A 21,895-nucleotide genomic window follows, 5' to 3' on the forward strand; every position below is an offset into this window, starting at 1 on the left:
AACTGCATGCTTAGGATAGCGTCATTCCGCCGTTATATTAGTTCATACGCTGTTTTAAGAAAATAGTTACAGATGAAATGAAATAAATTTCCATGAAAAATGTTTTATATCAGACCAATACTCATGTCTGGTTTATGCTGATGAATTGGTTTAAAGGAGGACTGTAAAATTGTAAATCCACCATTTAATACACTCCTTGTTTCCGTCAGAAATATATATGACTGAAAAATTCCCTTTATTACATGCCACGTGCACGCTAATGCGGCTAGTAGATATGCGTTCGTGGGAAATTTTAGTCTTATGTTTATTTATTTTGTTTTAGCAACATTTCACTGCTTTCAGATTCTCTAACAATAATAGTTTTTCTGATGAAGAGCATGTCACCGAGTTTTAAGGAATTAAATGAACATTATCTCAAGTAAAAGTGCCATATCTGAGTATCATATTCTTTTTATTTTTATCTTTTTTTATTTATCTAATAAAAAAGTTGAGCCAGTCTATATACTAATGACGCGATCCAAATTTGGACAGGCAACCAGGGGTATGACTAAAATAGCAACGGAGATATTTTTGGCGCAACAGGCGCCACGGACATTGTTTTCTAAAAAAGGCACAACGTATGTTTATTCGTGATAATAATTATCATTTAAGAAATAAAAAAAGTTAAACTGAGTGAAAAAGTTAGTTTGTTTCAAAATGTATCACACATATTTACAAAGTTGTTTTGAAGGATTCTATGCTGGCAAATGGCCGCAAAATGGATATATTCTTGGTGCAACGTAGATACTTTTCTATAAAGGGAACAATGTTTGGTTATAAATAACAATTAAAAAGTAAACTAAATTACATTTATTAAATGTAGTATCAATATAAAAGTCTGTTGTTAATTTCAATAGAAAAAAAATCAATTTAATGTTTTTGAGGGCTAAACATTTCTGCAAAATGGACTTATTTGGATTTCAGCGCAACAGAGATAATTTTGTTTGAAGAACACAATGAATGTTTGTAAATCACAATTATCAAACTAAAAATATTTTATATATTGAATATAATGTCATAATGGAAGAATTAATACCGTGGAGTCATAACATTATGTCTCCCCTATACGTAGACAAATGACCTTCACACACTTGTCAGAATAGTGACTCCTGTAGAATAAAGACCCCCAACCTAAACTATAAAAATCCCTTACTGGTCACTTTCAAAAATACACTGTCAATATGTCACTTGTCTTTGCGTGCGTCCGTGCAACAATTTGATCAAATCTTTTCCCTGATATTGGACGGACTTGTTTAAAACTCTCGGGGATAGATATTATAACCGAAAGCTATTAAGCCTAGCCTCAGTCTGAAGGAAAATATAGATAGATTTGATATATACATAAAGAGTTATAGAATTGTCTAAAAACATGAATCTTAATGGTCACAAAATATAAAGGACATAAAACAAAGTCCTTTTCCATGCCTCAATCGCCTTTAAATGAAATAGCTTAAATGCGACCATGAGCCACTTTTCATTAAAATTTCGGACCAGTTCGCCGTTTCCAGTTTCCGAATACTACATAACACTGCACACATGGTATACATATAAAGCTTATATACCCTCTTAATGAGGATGAAGGGAAAAACTTCCAAATATCAACAACAACAAAATCACCCGAAGGCAGTTTACCTGCATTTTAAAAGATGCGTTATGTTACCGCAATTCGAAGAACAGTGTATTAAGGTATTTTGCCAGACCGACGTTTAATAATTGAAAAATTAAAAATATATATTTTATATAAAACAATGATAGTATTCATAAACAGAGAGAATTTTCCTACATTTTGTGCGACTCAGATATTTTCTTTTTCTTTAAATAGCAAATGGCTTTCTGTACACGTTATGACACATTGAAGTATCTGGAGTAAAAAGGCTTATTTGCTTAGGGCATTAATTTCAAAAACAACATTCGAGAGCCCTTAACATAGAAATAAAAGTAACCTGAGTGTCTTGTAAGGTGGAAATGTCATTATCACGGACGTAAAATGGTTTTAAATGTGTGTGATTCTTCCAAGTTAAGAGAAGTACCATAGACGATTTATTGATGGAAAACTACTCACGACTTAAGCAGTTTTTTTTCGGGGGTGGGGGGTGGGGGTTGGCAAAATGAAAAAGTTCTTTAAAACTAGCCTTGATAGAATATCAACGTCATTCGAACTGTATTTTTTGTGTTCATTTCCTCTTTTAACAATATGTGTTCATGCATTAAGAGTTTCACAAATGTTAATTCTTTGCTTATTTGAATTGCAGCTTTGCAGGTTTGTATCTACACATAATGCATTTCTAAAAATTATGTCATCGCTAAGTATCAGTCATTAATCACCTTTAGCTGACTTGCATTATGCTGAATACAAACATATCAGTGTAAAAGTACATGTTCTCAAATAGCATTGTGTTAATGAAATATATCATTCATTAAATTAAAAGTAACTAAGAACAACAACTAAATATTTGATCGAACTGCTTTTCCGGGGAAACGAATGCTATATCACTGCGCAATTACGCACTTAGCATATTTAATTGACTAAGTGTGCAGCTCGTAAAAAGTCAGGTGATAGATGTATGCTTTATATGTTACTTTTAGTACTAAAATTAAAATACTTGGTTTAAACATATTTATTTAAGCTCGATTGTGAAACAAGTTCTTGCAACTTATATTAATTACTTTCGAGTCCGCTTCCTGGAATCAACCAGTACTGGTGTCGTATTGAGAAACATGGTCTTGACCCGAGTAGGGCTCGAACCCATGATCTCTGGGTTGAGAGGCAGATACAGTCCTTAACAACTAGGCCACCGCCCCCTTAAAGTACTAAAAGTAAAGTGATAAAGAACTGAGGTTTTTTTCTCAGTAAAAATACCTAATTACCTATAAAACAATGAAGGCCTATATAGCTGATTTGTATAAATGATGGCAAAGTATATAGATATATATAAAATAAATAAATAAAAATAAGATAGTCTCCTCTGGGCTTTGAACTCACACCTTACCCAAACTATGTGTTCTCACTAAAAATGTAGGAGAATTTGCATTAAGCCTTTAATACTTTATTTCATTTTTATAAAATGTACGCTTATTCTTAGCGGGACCTCTAAGTTTTGCCGTTGTTTTATTAGCTGTTGTCGCAGCAGTAGCAGTACCAGAAGCAGCCACAGGCACAACAACAAGTATATGAATTGCAATGTGTCGTTGACGTTAAAGAGTATGTTAGGTGGGGGTCAATATTTTACAGATAAAATAGGGGGTCATTATTTTATATACATTTATAAGTGGTCAGTATTTTATAGAAGGTGGTCACTATTGTCTATAAAATAATGACCGGGGGTCATTATTCTATGGGGGTTACTTTACAGCGTTACACCGGCTAAATGGACATATGCGACAAATTCAACGTTAAATAGCGTCACAAGTTTCATTCGAGTATGTAAAATCTTGCTACTTTATCTATAAAAATACGAAAGGGCGACACATGACTTAGAACAAATCTTGCATGTCATCAGGTGTCTTTTAACTGGCCCAGAAAGGACACCGTTATCCCATTATAAATTTTGAGGTGCATTACATTACTGTTTTAATTTACTTACATTTGTGCCGCGTCACGACAAAACCAACATAATGTGTTAGCGACCAGCATGGATCCAGACCAGCCTGCGCATCCGCGCAGTCTGATCAGGATCCATGCTGTTCGCTTACAGACCCTATAACAAGTAAACAAACCGATAGCGAACAGCATGGATCCTGATCAGACTGCGCGGATGCGCAGGCTGGTCTGGATCCATGCTGGTCGCAAACCCATCATGTTGGTTTTGTCGTGACGCGGCTCATTTTATATTTTTGTGAAGTTTTCGTTTTTGGCCGTTACACTTTCCGGGTTCCCATGATTCGCGTGTGGATATTGGTTCATGGCCATTTTCCTAAAACAAATCCCGATTATGGGTGGTTGACTTATACTGTGGATGGGGTTTCGTTTACACAAAAAGTAAACGGGATATTTTTGTCTGCGTGGGAATATCTATTTATTTTTTTGTTTTGATATGCTGTTTTATTCATTGAAAGTACATTAACATGTGATAAACATTTCTGCTACTTTTTTGTCATGGTTCACTGGTAGGCGTTTTCTTAACTATGGAAAGCCGTTTGCACCGTTATAAAGCTGTTTACGGCGTTAGTTAGGAAAGTTGTCAATTAATAAAGCAGTATATGATTTAAATAAATTCAAGGTTGAAAGCAACATTTGAAGAATTGTTGATACAGATTATAAGCAATATTTCTGATGTAAAGCTACAAGTTAATTTTGACATTTAGTGAAAGAAAATAAAGATAAACATTTTTGTGTGTGTGAGCTGTATAGAACATACACTTATTTTGATGTATAAGTAATATTTCATGTTTAACTATTGATCATTTCATATTTAACTCGGTTAATTAAAAGTTAACTCAACTAAGACGTCCTCTATTGTGTTGTGTTATTAATATGTGTAGCATTACAGAAAAATTTATTGTATTCTTATAAATAAAAAAATGATGAAATATGCGTATTTTCATTTTCCATATTTTCACTGTACACATTTATTTTTCACTGCAGTGAAACTTATTTTCCGTATTTTCACTGATGTCTGGCCGGACAACTTTCTTCTGATATCAGCCTATGCACAAATTATTAGGGGACGTCTGTCTAATTGTAGTGCAAAAAAGGAAAAGATATATAATAAACAGAAAAATTCAGTTTTTCACTAAAAATTCAGGATTTATTTTCATCTTGTTGTATGAGAATTAACATGCTTCACACGTTCAACCGCCATTCATGAACAATTCATATTCATACCACTCAATGAAAATAAATACCGTATTTATAGAAAAATACTTGAATATCCTCTATATATATTGATTAAAGACAGCGACGTCACATGCCTAGCAAGTGACAATATTACCTTTTGTATTTGAGCCGCGTCACGACAAAACCAACATAATGGGTTTGCGACCAGCATGGATCCAGACCAGCCTGCGCATCCGGGCAGTCTGATCAGGATCCATGCTGTTCGCTATCAGTTTCTCTACTTGTTATAGGGTTTGTAAGCCCTGATCAGACTGCGCGGATGCGCAGGCTGGTCTGGATCCATGCTGGTCGCAAACGCACTATGCTGGTTTTGTCGTAACGCGGCTCATTTTATGTTTCACATTGCCTATCATACCAAACAAATAACGCAGTAAACATAATTTAAACATACTAAAAAAAGTACGATAAGGTGTAAATCGACCCGTTTTAAAAATAGATATCGATTATAAACTCTATGAATTGACAGTTGTGCATATTGTATAACATGACGGGGTATATGTATTTTTAAAGCATTGTTAGCCGTTGATGAGGAATTATGTACAAATGTACGAATGGCTAGAGATAGAGATAATAGAGATGGAAATGCACTGTATATATTAGAAGGTAAATGAATTTCAAATTCCAGTTCTTTTAACTATCATTTTAGTGTGTATAGCGTTGTGAGGCACATATCCATGATGGCGGATATTTTTTTTCTGTGCGGCAATGTTCTGATGAAAATATATGTCGTAAATTTTGGCAAACATATCGGGAGAAGTATTAGATATTCATCTGAAATATAGGTACCATATTTTATATATGAATCAGCAAATTATTACCTTAAAATGGTATATGTTTATTATTTAAATATAAAAAAGATATAACACAAATTAGCAACACCCATAACCCAATGATAAATGAACAAATGTCACGTGATTATCACTCTGTAATCACGTGGTACGGAATAGAATTATTATTATCTTGATAACGTACAGTAAATATAACCTCCTTCCTAAAGTTATTTTATATATACCCATATAATAATATAAACATGCATCTATAATTTCACAAATAATTTCATTCATGAAAAAAAATACATAAACATTGACAATATTCTCTGCAGGCCTTGTTATGTAGTTTATACTGGCAAACGAAGGCATTCCAAACCTTTTTTCCAAGCTGACACATTTTCTAACCTAATGATCAGCTGGATTTATCTTTTTCATCATGTACAAGAATATATAATAACAATGGCCCATCAAGTTTCCATCTTCTACTCTAAATGAAAATGCTAAAAGTTAGATATTTGGCCTGAATTTGACTAACGGAGTGTTTCCAAAGTTGTTATAATCATGACCCTATAGGGTCAAAATCATTTAATGTACAAGGAAATATAAAACAAAGGCCCGGTCTGAGGGTCTTCTTCTCTAAAAGAAACAGGCTAAAATGAGATATTTGGCCTGAACGTTTTTAATCATTGCCCTAGTGTCAAAATTTGTCAAGACTCGGATTCATTTGTTTTGTATATTTATGCAAAAAGAAAATCAATTGTTATGGAAATCACTGTTGGGGCCAGTTACACAGATGGTCGGTCCCCAATCGGTCATTTAATTTTAAATTTACTCGCTGTTATGATCGGTTGTCATGCGTGATTTTATTTCTGGTTTTCTGTGTAAACGGCCATCAGTGACAGAAAGAAAATTCAAACGGGGTTGGATCGGTGATAAAAATGCTGAAATACTATCGGTTTTTATCGTTTTAAATCGGAGCTAAATCGGGCGTAACGATGATTAATCGGTGTTTGATAGCTAGTCGTCAGTGGTTAAACACTTTCCGTCAGATATGGCCGGAGATTCATATTTGGTTATCTTTGTCCGATCGGCGATATCGCTGATTAAGAGCTTGCATATCTCGTGATATAGGTTGCTGTCGGCTATTTGTAAAATATTTTCACCGATCGAGAATTTTAAACATGTTTAAAAATCTCTATCGGTATTTTTTCACCGATAAAACATATCTTTCCCCAATAGCAGTTGATAGGTAGAAAACAGGTGACCAATAGGTGATATCGGTGTTAAATACGTTGTCATCGATACACTCCATCATTTGGCTAAAAACAACCGATCAATCACCGATGGCTCTGTGTAACACCCCAGTTACACAGAGCCATCGGTGATTGATCGGTAGTTTTTTTAGCAAACAGTTGATATTGGAAAATGTTAAGGATAAAAATATAAATCTGCCTAAAATTTAAAAAGACTGCCCCACTCTTTTTATAAACTAAGCATTATACCTAAATTCTAATGGATATTTTCATAAATTTCGTTTGTATCTGTGCCTTATTTATTGTTTATGCAAACTTAATTATTATATTAAAAGGGATTATGGCAAAATGAAAACATATTTTGATCTTCACCCGTTCACTCACAATATACCATTGGATGGGCATAATGTCACATTAACCCTTTCACTGCCATAGGGACGGCTGTCCTTGTTATTTTCGGCGTATTTGCCATATGGACGGCTTTAGCCGTTTCTATAATAATAATAATAGTAATAATAATAATAAATTAATAATAATAAAAATAAAAATAATAATAAATATAAAGAAAATTATACCAACGACAATAATTATTATTATACTCACAGATTTGGAAACATATATAATTATTATAATACTAATAACAAATAATAATTATATTAATTAATAATATAGTAATTTCTTAGAAAACCCTCTGGCAAAAAGGTGATCAATAAAACAATAACCCTCTGGCAGCGAAAGGGTATATAAGATATTTAACCGTGTCGTTTTGATTAAATAAGGTCTTGAATATTTGTGATTAGATTTAGAAAATGTCTAGCCATTTAATATCTATACAAATTATGCTGTTAAACTTATTACTTTCTAAAAATGTTCTGAGTGACAAATAAATAATGTAAATCAAAGAATAGATAGAAAGAAAAATGAATACATAAGTGTATTTTTACCGACAGCAATCTGTTTCAGATGACATTTATTCAAGTGTATCGAAATACTCTTCAAAGTTAAGAAAATGCATAAAGGGGGTTATACAAATGTTGTATATAGAAAAAGGGAAATAACCTAATCACTTTTGTTATGAATAAATTGTCCTTATTAATGATTATTATTTGTGTAAGATGTTTCATGCTTTGTATGTATTAGCTATAATTATCTTTCTATAGATCTATCAAAACATTTGTTCAGGTGGAAATTAAAGTTATATTTTAGCATAGGATATACGATGATGCTATTAATATTTGCATATCCCATATATAGTTTCAATTGATCTACTCTCTACAATTAGAACAAATCCCAAAAACCGTGTCTACAACTTTTAAAAATGGCAACTTTTCCTCTCTATTAAAAAATCTAATTGAAGGACAAAAAAGAAAAAAAAAAAGAAAAAGAAAACGATAAAGAAAAAAATAGTAGACGGGTATTGTTTACAATAAAACTAACTTTTCTTTGCTTTTACAATGGGAGATGAGATTGAATTACATATTACAAAGTACATGTGTTTATGTATTCGTTCTGTTCCATTTGTAAAATTGAATGCTCTATGTTATATTTAATTATTTAATCTTTTTACGTCAAATAGAATGAGCTGTAATAAAAACAATCATTAACGACTGTCAGATACAAACTGTTGGCAGAGTCTGTTAAAATTAATAAATTAAACGAGACTTACCTGGAAGTTGAAGTTCAATTATTATTCTACTGCTACTGGACCACAGGGTTTAATGAGATGAACATATGATCTTATCAGATGACCAAGCAGACTTTCAGAGCATACATAATTATGCAAAATGCGACAATGGCTTATACATATGGGAGGGGTAACCGGGTGGGCATTAAACCCTGTGGTCCAGTAGCAGTAGAATAATAATTGAACTTCAACTTCCAGGTAAGTCTCGTTTAATTTATTAATTCTACTGCACTGGACCACCTAGGGTTAATGAGATTTTAGAGACCATGCTTGCATTTTGACAAGTCGTTAAAAATACATAACCAAGTAAAATGATTACGTATTCAATCTACGACTATTAACTTTTCAAAAACTGAAAATATAATGCACAAAATAAAGTATGCAATAGCCATATACATAAAATGCTGTAAAAGTAACAATCATTATAAAAGAATACTATTCCCTATTTCTACTGTGTGGAAAAGGTCATTATATGAGGCTTGACCCCTGCTGCAATATGTTACATTGCATAATTTATATTGCTTATTGTAAACAAGTTTGACATTAAATGGTATACACATATGCGTGTAGCATAAAATTCTTTCACATGTAGTGATATTCGAAGTTTTCTATGGTTTAAAAGCAACACATTGCTGTGCTTTTAATTATAATTTCTTTAGGCATGATTTATGATATCTTGCAAAATAAGTGTCAGTGTTTTGAAATTACTGATCTGCCCATTAAGCCTTAACCTGCCATTATTCGTTTATATTATTTACATTCCTTTTTTTTTTTTTTTTTTCTCACATTCTGTACTATATTTACTTCAGATTAAAGTTAGATTATAAGTAAATCACATGTTTTTAATGCATTATGACAACAGTATAAAATGCATTTTCCTCCTTTTTTAATGGAAATCACATGTGATTATTTCTGAGGCTTAATCTGTTTCTTTAAAAGAAAGAGGTATCACGGGTTTCCATCACAAATATCTAATAAAGATTAGAATACCATAAAAACCACATATGATTTGTCATGTTTGTGTGTGTGTGTGTGTAAAAAAACAAAAACCCTTTCAAACATCTCTCTCGCAATTATATAATGCGAAAGACGTATATATGTGAAGAACTCACATTACATGTTTTCTGTATGTGAGAAGTTAGCAGTTAACAGTGAGCTAAGCAAAAAGGCATTACGATTTATATAGGGAAATCAATGATCTGCTGTTATGCTCAGCTGGGTAAGCAATCTAGCAGAGCATTCCAAAATAAAGTGTAGAAATGCTTTGCTGGTATGCTCAGCTGGCTAAGCAATCTAGCAGGCCATTCCTAAATATAGTGTAAAAATGCTCTGCTGGTATGCTCAGCTGGCTAGGCAATCTAGCGGGGCATTCCAAAATATAGCGTAAAAATACTCTGCTGGTATGCTCAGCTGGCTAAGCAATCTAGCGGGGCATTCCAAAATATAGTGCAAAAAATGCTCTCCTGGTATGCTCAGCTGGCTGAGCAATCAAGCGGGGCATTCCAACATATAGTGTACAAAATGATCTGCTGGTATGCTCAGCTGGCTAGGCAATCTAGCAGGGCATTCCTAAATATAGTGTAAAAAATACTCTGCTGTTATACTCAGCTGGCTAAGCAATCTAACAGGGCATTCCAAAATATAATGTAAAAATGATCTGCTGTTATGCTCAGCTGGCTAAGCAATCAAGCGGGGCATTCCAAAATATAGTGTAAAAATGCTCTGCTGTTATGCTTATCTGGCTAAGTAATCTAGCAGGGCATTCCAAAATATAGTGTAAAAATGATCTGCTGTTATGCTCAGCTGGCTAAGCAATCTAGCGGGACATTCCAAAATATAGTGTTAACATGATCTGCTGGTATGCTCAGCTGGCTAGGCAATCTAGCAGGACATTCCTAAATATAGTGTAAAAATGCTCTGCTGTTATGCTTAGCTGGCTAAGTAATCTAGCAGGGTATTCCAAAATATAGTGTAAAAATGATCTGCTGTTATGCTCAGCTGGCTAGGCAATCTAGAGGGGCATTCCAAAATATAGTGTAAAATGCTCTGCTGTTATGTTCAGCTGGCTAAGCAATCTAGCGGGGCATTCCAAAATATAGTGTAAAATGCTCTGCTGTTATGCTCAGCTGGCTAAGCAATCTAGCGGGGCATTCCAAAATATAGTGTAAACATGATCTGCTGGTATGCTCAGCTGGCTAGGCAATCTAGCAGGACATTCCTAAATATAGTGTAAAAATGCTCTGCTGAATTGCTCATCTGGCTAGGCAATCTAGAAGGGCATTCCTAAATATAGTGTTAAAAATGCTCAGCTGGCTAGGCAATCCAGCAGAGCATTCCTAAATATAGTGTAAAAATGCTCTGCTGGTAAGCTCAGGTGGCTAAATATAAATTTTGTTGGTCTGCAACTGATTATTTGGCACTCGTAGACTTTCTGAAATATTTAGTGCCAATGCAGATAATTACATTTTTGACTTCTACGGGACCCTCAAGTGTCTATTTCTTTGGTCTCCTACTGATTCACGGACGATCGCAGACTTTCAGGAATTTTTGGTGTAAATACAGATAATGACATTTGTGTATTTTTAGGACCATCCAGAGTCCATTTCGTTGGTCTGCGAATGTTTCTGGAACACTCGCAGACTTTCAGAAATTTTTGGTGCCAATGGAGATAATGACATTTTTACTTCAAAAGGACCCTCCTGAGTCTATTTCGTTGGTCTGCGACTGATTCTGAGTCACTCGCAGACTTTCAGGAATTTTGGTGTCAATGCAGAAAATGATATTTCTGACTTAGTGGGACCTTCCTGAATCCATTTTAGATTTTTTCAGATAATGACATTTTAGAGTAAAAATGCTCTGCATATGACTAAGGGTCCTTAAAAGTGAAAAATGTCAGGATCTGCAATGGCACGTAACATCCTGAAAGTCTGCGAGTCTCAAAGAATCAGTCGCAGACCCAAGAAATGTACTCTGGCGGTTCCCTAGAAGTCAGAAATATCATTATCTCCATTGGCATCAAAATTCCTGAAAGTCTGCGAGTGTCCCAAAATCAGTCGCAGACCAGCGAAATGAGCTCTGGTGGGTCGCTAGAAGTCAAAAATGTCATTATCTCCATTGGCACCACAGATTCCTGAAAGTCTGCGAATGTCCCAGAATCAGTCGCAGACCATAAAAAATGGACTCTGACGGGTCCCTAGAAGTAAAAATTGCCATCATCTCTAATGGCACCAAACTTTCCTGAAAGTCTGCGAGTGTCCAAAAATACGCTGCAGGCCAATGAAATGGACTCTTAAAGGTCCCTTGAAGTCAAAAATATGATTATTTCCATTGGCACCAACCATTCCTGAAAGTCTGCGAGTGTCCGAGAATCAGTCGCAGACCAACAAAATGGACTCTTGAGGGTCCCTAGAAGTCTAAATTGTCAATATCAGCATTGGCACCAAAATTCCTGAAAGTCTGCGAGTGTCCATCAAAAAGTCGCAGGACAATGAAATAGTCTCTTAAAGGTCCTTAGAAGTCAAAAATATCATTATTTCTATTGGCACCAAAAATTCCTGAAAGTCTGCGAGTGCCTCAGAAGTGCCTAGAAGTCGAAAATGTCAATAAAACGTTGGCAACAATAAATCCTGGAACTCAGAATCAGTCTGCCAGCTGAGCATTCCAGCAGAGCTTATTAATACTATAATTCAGAATGCACCGCAAGATTGCTTATCCAACACAGCATTTTCACACTATTTTTCAGAATGTTCTGCTAGGTTGCCTAGCCAGCTTAGCATTCCAGCAGAGCATTTTTACACTATATTTAGTAATGCTCTGCTAGATTGCCAAGACAGCTGAGTATTGCAGCAGAGCAATTTTACACTTTATTTAGGAATGCCCTGCTAGATTGCTTAGCCAGCTTAGCATTCCAGCAGAGCATTTTTACACTATATTTAGTAATGCCCTGCTAGATTGCCTAGCCAGCTTAGCATTCCAGCAGAGCATTTTTACACTATATTTAGTAATGCCCTGCTAGATTGCCTAGCCAGCTGAGCATTCCACCAGAGCATTTTTTCTCTATATTAAGGAATGCTCTGCTATAGTGCCTAGCCAGCTGAGCATTCCTGCAGAGCATTTTAACACTATATATTGTAATGTCCTGCTTGATTGCCTAGCCAGCTTAACATTCCAGCAGAGCATTTTTACACTATATTTAGTAATGCACTGCTAGTTTGGCTATCCAGATTAGCATTCCAGCAGAGCATTTTAACACTATATTTAGGAATGCCCTGCTAGATTGCCTAGCAAGCTTAGCTTTCCAGCAGAGCATTTTTACCCTATATTTAGTAATGCACTGCTAAATTGCCTAGCCAGCTGAGCATTCAACCAGAGCACTTTTACATTTTATTTAGGAATGCCCTGCTAGATTGCTGAGCCAGCTTAGCATTCCAGCAGAGCATTTTTTCACTATATTTAGGAATGCCCTGCTAGATTGCCTGGCCAGCTTAGCATTCCACCAGAGCATTTTTACACTATATTTAGTAATGCCCTGCTAGATTGCCTACCCAGCTTAGCATTCCAGCAGAGCACTTTTACCCTATATTTAGTAACACCCTGCTAGATTGCCTAGCCAGCTAAGCATTCCAGCAGAGCCTTTTTTCACTATAACTAGGAATGCTCTGCTAGATTGCCTAGCCAGCTTAGCATTCCAGAATCGCATTTGTACACTATATTTAGTAATGCCCTGCTAGATTGCCTAGCCAGCAGAGCACTTTTACACTTTATTTAGTAATGCCTTGCTAGATTGCCTAGCCAGCTTAGCATTCCAGCAGAGCATTTTTACACTATATTTAGTAATGCCCTGCTAGATTGCCTAGCCAGCTTAGCATTCCAGCAGAGCATTTTTTTCACTATATTTAGTAATGCCCTGCTAGATTGCCTAGCCAGCTTAGCATTCCAGCAGAGCATTTTAACACAATATTTAGGAATGCCCTGCTAGATGCCCAAAACAGCTGAGCATTACAGCAGATCATTGACTTCCCTATATAAATAAAAATGCCTTTTTGCTTAGCTCACTGTTCACTGCTAACTTCTCACATACATGTTTTCTTCAATAAACACATGTATATTATTTTCAAAATCAGCTCTGTATTGCAGTTACAGTACATGTTTCTATGGTTCACGTTTTCGATTCCACTCGATACAGGATAGAATATAATGAAACAAACAAATGAATTTGTTCATATTTCCTGAATTATTAATATTATTATTTTTGTTCGGAATCAATCAATCAATTAATTGGTTAATTAAGTCATCAAATGATTTATTTATTTATTTCAAAAATGATAACGAAAACTACCAAAACAAATGGCTTCATCTCTTATCACCACTTACTTATTCAGTTGTTTGAAAACAAAACCCCAAACAAGTAATTCTATGACCATGCCATTTGGTAGAATAATCTGCTTAGTGTTTTCCTTTCCCCGGGCAATGACGAGTACTGTACCACATCTACATATAATGACATATTATTAACTTATCTGCCATTTCTTTTTCAAATTTTATAACATTTTTAGTTGACTAATTAACATGCAGACTACAAATATAAATGCGCTCATCAACCGTAGAAATGTTTCATAGTCTAAATAGCAGTTTTCATGATATAATTAATATTTTCATTGAAACTTGTTGTTTCATTCAGTACCCTTATTTTTTTTATTTTTTTTTTTAAATCAAAATTTTAATGACACTTTGACAGCCCTAGCACAATCAAGATTTTGTTGATAGGTCCGACACAAATCCCTCTCTGAGTGATTTATAGTGCCATGGATCATAACACAGTGAAGGTTAATTAGCAACCCCTCCTTGCAAACAAACAAATCAAATTAAGACATATGTTTGACCTACAAACCAGGCACGGCTATTAGTACCTGCTGTTTTCCCAGGGATAAGTCTGATGATAAACCCTAACAAAAACAATTCACTGAGAGGGTCCAGTGAGAGATTTATCTGAAGATGTACTACATGTATACAGTAAATCCCAAATTATCAACCTTATCTAAACCATCTAAAATACTGCACATTAGAGCTTTGTATAAACTATCATTATTGTAATGAATGGTAAAACATTGGTTTCGTAGGTTTGTCCAAAAGTGAAAGACAAGTGCAAATGATTACTAAGATTTTTTTTTCCCATCTTATTAGTTCATTAATTCATTTATTTATTTTCTATGTTTTACTGTAGTAAGCTTGAGCAAAAATTTCAATACATGCAAACTACATCAAACATGTATTTAATTATGCATTTAGCTATGTCTATATACACCTTTCAGTCGAAGAAAATTCTGGATAGAAAAATATTTGAGTGATTAAATGTTTATTATCTTCACTAAAAACTTTTCATATCTTATTTCATGTTCTTTCATTTCGAATGACATGTCATTTTCTTAGAAATAAAAGCAAGTACTTTACAATCGACATTGTCAGTGAGATATACAGGTAAAGAATTATTCAATATAAATTTCATTATTGAACTGTCATTGAAAGTTATCAACTTACAATGTTCAAGGTATTTCGAAGTGTTTCTAGAGTATTGTAAAAACAGTGCATACTCACATTCTGTTTTCTTTCTTGTATATGTACTCACTCCCTGCTTTTCTAACCCCTCACTATATACAACCAATGTTATTTAATATGTGCACATGTTTACTTTCCGTAAGGAAAGTAAACAATTCCTTCATAAGATCAGCTCCAAACGTGCGTTTTCCCAAGAGCAAATTTGGAGTCACAGTTTTTGACATTACTATGCAAAACTTTTTCCAGCATATTTGATCTTCCTATATAACAAATTTGGAGTATTCAGGTTTTGACAATCTATGCAAAATTTGCTTCTTTTATGACAAATTTGGAGTACTCGCGGGTTTTGACATTTTTATGCAAAACTTGCTCCAACATATTCCATCTTATATAACAAATTTGGAGAACTCAGGTTTTGATATTTATTGCAAAAATTTCTCTAGCATATTCACTTTTATATAGATAACTAATTTGTAGTACACGGTTTTGACATTTTATGCAAAACTAGCTCCAGCATATTCCCTCTTATATAACAAATTTGGAGTACAAAGTTCTTGACATTTCTATGCAAAACTAGCTCCAGCATATTCCCTCTTATATAACAAATTTGGAGTACACAGTTCTTGACATTTCTATGCAAAACTAGCTCCAGCATATTCCATCTTATATAACAAATTTGGAGTACACAGTTCTTGACATTTCTATGCAAAACTAGCTCCAGCATATTCCATCTTATATAACAAATTTGGAGTACACAGTTCTTGACATTTTTATGCAAAACTAGCTCCAAAATATTCCCTCTTATGTAACAAATTTGGAGTACACAGTTCTTGACATTTCTAGGCAAAACTTACTCCAGAATATTCCTCTTATATAAAACCATTTTTGTGTGCAAATAAAATCTCTACAATACGCCCAAAACAGCAAAACTGAAAATGTTGCAGGCTTGGTTTGAATGAGCCTGTTCAAAGATGATACTGTAAAATGCAAGTTACTGTTCATCCGCCCAAAAGCATGTTAAAGATATACTATACTCATCTGAGAGTAAAATATTTTTATCCCAGAAATTATTTGAAATCTATGTATTTTTTTCTAAATATGTCTAATTTTAATAAAAGAATGTACAAACTGTGTGTGGGAAGCTGCATGTCCTATTACAGGTCAAGTAAAGTTGATCCTTTCTTAAAAGAAAAAACTGCCAGTATTTTTTTACATCTAAATTGTGTATAGTTTAAGACATAAGATATCTTAAAACATGTTTATTTTATATTTAAAAAGAGACTGTGCAGCAATTATCAATATTTAAAAATACAAAATTTGAGCATATTATATCTTTAAATCAAATAATTGTTATTATAACTTATCATACAGTTACCCAACTAAACACAATTGGTATCATAGAATTATATTTTGTTAGCAAGAGCTGATATTTTCTTATATCAAGTAAGATTTAAAACAGTGAGATACTGCAGATCTTTTTCACTAATAGAATAAGAGTCTTATAAATTATAAGCTGTGACATGTGCATTTCGTTGGCCTAAGAAACATGAATTTGGTATGTTCGCGGCTCAAGAAATTAAATTGTTAAATAGTATATTATTAATTTTATGTCTTGTTAACTTCAAGTTAAAGCAATATTGTCTTTGTTGTTGTAGTAGTAGTTGTAGCATAAAACTTGGAAGGTCAATCATCTGTGTTGCAGATGGCCAAGGCTTCATACTGTTGTCCATCATTCCATGATGACGAAACAGATTTTCCTAATCTGTTGCAGAGTTAATATTGGACCTACTGTCCGCAAACTCTAGACTTTCCAATTTTTGTTGCAGAGTTATATTGGACCTACTGTCCGCAAACTCTGGGGTCGTCGCAGTACGCCTCAGTACCTACTGTACTGGTTATAGCGACTGTTGGGCTTCTTGAAAAGTGAAATTCCCTACTGGAACTGAACACTTTGCCCATTCTTGTAGCAATCCATGTGGAAAATATAAATGGATAATCAAATCAAAAGCAGAAGGCAATTGTTATATCCAAAACATTGCCACTTTAAATCAAATTACAAACAAATCCGGTATTTAATCCATTTTACAAAAGTTATTACGTAATTGTATTAATCCATTTAACAAGAATAATTGAATAAATCCTAATTCTAATAATTAACACATAAACACATAAATTAAGAGAAGTTAACTGCGGCCACTCTGATAGGATACTTTTAGCGTTCTGCTTGGTCATCTGATAAGATCATATGTTCATCTCATTAACCCTAGGTGGTCCAGTGCAGTAGAATACTGTTTAATAGTTGTCTTGATATAGAAGTATGTCTGTATATGAAACGATATTGAACACAAAAGAGAGAATAGATGCAATATTTGTATAGTCTGATTTTATTGACCTGTCAATAATGAATACATTATAGCACTCATTTAAATATTCGATCCCACTTCGGTTTTGTCCGTTTATTTTACGAGAATTAATATGGAGTATATCACTAACGTTTGGAAAACTCCCACTAACTTAATGAAGGTTCTCGTAACACCCACAATAGCACAGTCGGTTAAGTATTTACCTAATGTATGAGAGGTCCGAGGTTCGATCCCTTTTTAGCTCACCTGAGCTTGCTCAGGGTGAGCTTTTAGGATCGGTGAATGTCCGTCGTCCGTCGTCCGTCCGTCCGTCGTCCGTCGTCCGTCGTACGTCCACAATTGCTTGTGAACACTCTAGCGGTCGCATTTTTGCCTCAATCATCATCAAACTTGGTCAGGATGCTTATCTAGTTGAAAGCTCGGATGATTTCGAACATGGCTCATCTCGGATGAAAAACTAGGTCACAAGAGCTAAAAATAGAAAAACCTTGTGAACACTCTAGAGGTCACATTTTTGACCCAATCATCATCAAACTTGGTCAGGATGTTTGTCTAGGTGATAGCTCGGATGAGTTCGAACATGGGTCATCTCGAATGAAAAAGTAGGTCACCGGGGCTAAAAATAGAAAAACCTTGTGAACACTCTAGTGGTCACATTTTTGAACCAATCTTCATCAAAACTTGGTCAGATTGCTTGTCTAGTCAATTGCTTGGATAAGTTCGAACATGCGTCATCTCTGATGAAAAACTAGGTCACAGGAGCTAAAAATAGAAAAAACCTTGTGAACACTCTAGTGGTCACATTTTTTGACCCAATCATCATCAAACTTTGTCAGGATGCTTGTTTAGATAATAGCTCGGATGAGTTCGAATATGGGTCATCTCGGAATGAAAAAAACTAGGTCACCGGAGCTATAAATAGAAAAACCTTGTTAACACTCTAGCGGTCACATTTTTGCATCAATCATCATCAAACTTGGTCAGGATGCTTATCTAGTTGATAGCTTGGATGAGTTCGAACATGGGTCATCTCAGATGTAAAAGTAGGTCACCGGAGCTAAAAATAGAAAAACCTTGTAAACACTCTAGCGGTCACATTTTTGCATCAATCATCATCAACTTTGGTCAAGATGCTTGTCTAGGTGATAGCTCGGATGAGTTTGAACATGGGTCATCTCGGATGAAAAAGTAGGTCACTGGAGCTAGAAATAGAAAAACCTTGTTAACACTCTAGTGGTCACATTTTTGCATCAGTCATCATCAAACTTTGTCAAGATGTTTGTCTAGGTGACAGCTCGGATGAGTTTGAACATGGGTCATCTCCGATGAAAAAGTAGGTCACCGGAGCTAAAAATAGAAAAACCTTGTTAACACTCTAGCGGTCACATTTTTGTATCAATCATCATCAAACTTCATCAAGATGCTTGTCTAGGTGATAGCTCGGACGAGTTCGAACATGGGTCATCTCGGATGAAAAAATAGGTCACCAGAGCTAAAAATAGTAAAACCTTGTTAACACTCTAGTGGTCACAATTTTGACTCAATTGTCATTAAACTTGGTCAGGAAACTTGTCTAGGTCATTGCTGGGAATAAATCGAACATGGGACATCTCGGATGAAAAACTAGGTCACAGGAGCTAAAAATAGAAAAATCTTGTTAACACTCTAGTGGCTACTGTTGTGATCCAAATATTCTGTTAATTGGTCTGAAAGTTTGTTTTGATGATTTCTAAGTCAAGATCGAACATGGGTCATCTTGGATGAAAAACTAGGTCACACCGCCCAAATATGGAAAAACCTTGTTAACATTCTAGTGGTCACATTTTCGACTCAATTATCATCAAACTTGGTCAGGATGCTTGTCTAGGTAATTGCTTGGATGAGTTCGAAATCGCAGTTGAAACTAGGTCACCGGAGCTAAAAATAGAAAAATCTTGTTAACACTCTAGTTGCTACTGTTTTGATCCAAGTATCCTGGAAATTGGTCTGAAAGTTTGTTTTGATGATTTCTAGGTCAAGTTTGAATATGTGTCACCTGGGTAAAAAACTAGGTCGCACTGCTCAAATATGGATAATCCTTGTTAATACTGTAGTGGTCACATTTTTGACTCACCTGTCATGAGACTTGGTCAGAATGCTTGTCTAGGTAATTGTTTGGATGAGTTTGATAAGTCAGGTGAGCGATCTAGGGCCATCATGGCCCTCTTGTTTGACATTCTTTTTAGACGTATTCTCTCTTTATTTTATGTATATTTTAAAGAAAATTGTCAAGCGCTTGCAAAATTGTCTACACGGAATGAAACAACTAAGAAACACTGAATTGTCACATTTTGTAATGTATTTTACCGCACTGAAATTACATTTATTGATTATAATCCGAATGAATTTTCAGTATCAATTATATACAAAAATATAGTATTTACAAAAGAGTACAAAACATATTAAAAACAGAACAACCATAACTTCAAAAATTTTGAAATTAGATATGAAAAAGAAAAAAACATGGACATACACTGTCTCGATCTTACATGATGCAGGACATTTTGATATTATATACCCGTGGTTTACCCTATTGCGCTATAACGGTCAGTGTAACTAATTCATGGAAACTAGATGAATTTAATCACATCTTACTGCGTACCTCTCACGAAATTTACCGAACATTTATCGAATATTAATATATTCTATGCATTGACCGTATAATGAGTATGGAATTGACAGGTTAATAAAATCAAACAATATTCTTGTGCAAATATTGCGCCAGTTTGTTTACAAACACAACAAAAGTCTGTATCAGAATATCTTGATTATTGAGCGATATTTTTTTTTGTCAAGATGTTAAATCCAACGCATAATTACCTATTTTGTTAAAATTGGCATTTTTGATAATGACAATGATAGCGTTTTGATAATTATGAGTGGAAGCAAGTGAAGAAAACAATATTTGTTAACTAAAAGTATCTCGCAATGCATATGCAATATAGTAAAAAACAAACGGTATTATAGTGTTCATTCAAATATAAATAGATATTTCAATCGTCTGCACAAACACTACAATGCTCTTAAGTGGCATACGGTAAAATGATAATGCACAAATAAACAATGTGTGTAAAAATAGCAAAGTCACGGTGTACACTCAAGTGTCCGCTATAACTTCGGCTTGCGAATGACAAACCGCGGATTTAGACTGACTAATCCGTAAAAATATTATATTATTTTACTCAATCAGTGCAAAAACAGTTTTAGCAGCATTTAGCAACTTTACATGTATACGTTAGTTTAATAAACATAGATGGTAGGGTCTACTAGCAGGACATTATCAAGAACGGGTTTGATTTTTTTAAGTTGACGTTAACTACTCGAAGTATTATTTCAATATTCAGACTTTTTTTACAAGTTTCTAAATTGCTTAAATTTATATGTTCTTTATTTAATTTTACGACATGTAGATTCTTATTTGATACTCATTATTTTCATATTTTGGGCCTGGCGTACTATTAAATTTCAATGTTGAAGAAGGTACATCATATCTTGATGCTGGCATGTATATAAAGTATATATGTAGTCAGATGTTATAAATAATCTAAGTCATATATGTGGATTCAATCAATCAATCAATCAATCAATCAATCAATCAATCAGTCAATCATTCAATTAATCAATACGAATTTCTAGAGCTTCTATGCTATCAAATAATAAATAAATAAATGAACTAATTCACGAACGAGTGAACAAATGAACTTACGAACGAAAAAACATATGAACAAATGAAAGCAAACGAATGAATCGACGAACGAATGGGCGAGATTATGAATGAATATGTGTTTTTCTTGAACAAAAGAATACAGCAACGAAAAGGTTTGACTTAAATGTTGTAGGTGAAGGTGATAAATGCCATTTTGATGTTTTTATTATGTTCCCCGAAAAATTTCGGGGGAGCATATAGTCGTCCGGTTGTCCGTCCGTCCGTCAGTCCGTACAAACCAGAGCTACATTATGGGGTTTGGTCTATTGTTCTCATAACAATAGATGTTTTTGATGTCATTCATTCCGTTTCTCCTGCGGGGTTATTTTCTGCATTATGGGGTTAAAAAGAACAAAAAAAAACAAAACAAAAGAAAACCGCATAATGTAGCTCTGGTAAGAATGTCCGTCCGTCCGTCAGTCCTTCCGTACGTACGTCCCGAATTCGTGTCCGGTTTCCGATCAATAAGGCCTAGGAACTTCAAACTTGGTATGGTGATTGGTCATGGCCAGCAGATGACCCCTATTGATTTTGGGGTCAAGGGGTCAAAGGTCAAGGTCACATTGACCTTGTAGGTAAAAACGGTTTCCGATCAATAACTAAAGAACGCTTAGGCCTAGGAACTTCAAACTTGGTATGTTGATTGGTC

General features: G+C 34.5%; 1 protein-coding gene and 1 long non-coding RNA gene across 2 annotated transcripts in view; one reads left to right on the forward strand and one right to left on the reverse strand.

Annotated features, from left to right (window-relative positions):
- The first annotated feature begins 5,342 nt into the window (after window positions 1-5,342).
- Window positions 5,343-21,895, forward strand: part of LOC132736306 (sacsin-like) — a 71,845-nt gene continuing 55,292 nt past the window's right edge. The window contains exon 1 of the mRNA XM_060723409.1: window positions 5,343-5,479. The gene's annotated coding sequence lies outside the window, so the exon portion shown is untranslated. The remainder of the gene's footprint in view (window positions 5,480-21,895) is intronic.
- On the reverse strand, window positions 16,568-17,407 carry LOC132736305 (uncharacterized). Its single transcript, XR_009626563.1, has 2 exons — window positions 16,978-17,407; window positions 16,568-16,923 (listed from the first exon to the last, which is right to left on the reverse strand). It is a non-coding gene; the product is annotated as an uncharacterized LOC132736305 (long non-coding RNA).

The sequence above is a fragment of the Ruditapes philippinarum genome, unplaced genomic scaffold, assembly GCF_026571515.1.
Source record: "Ruditapes philippinarum isolate M1 unplaced genomic scaffold, ASM2657151v2 ctg1732_1_1_1_1, whole genome shotgun sequence".
NCBI classification, from domain to species: domain Eukaryota; kingdom Metazoa; phylum Mollusca; class Bivalvia; order Venerida; family Veneridae; genus Ruditapes; species Ruditapes philippinarum.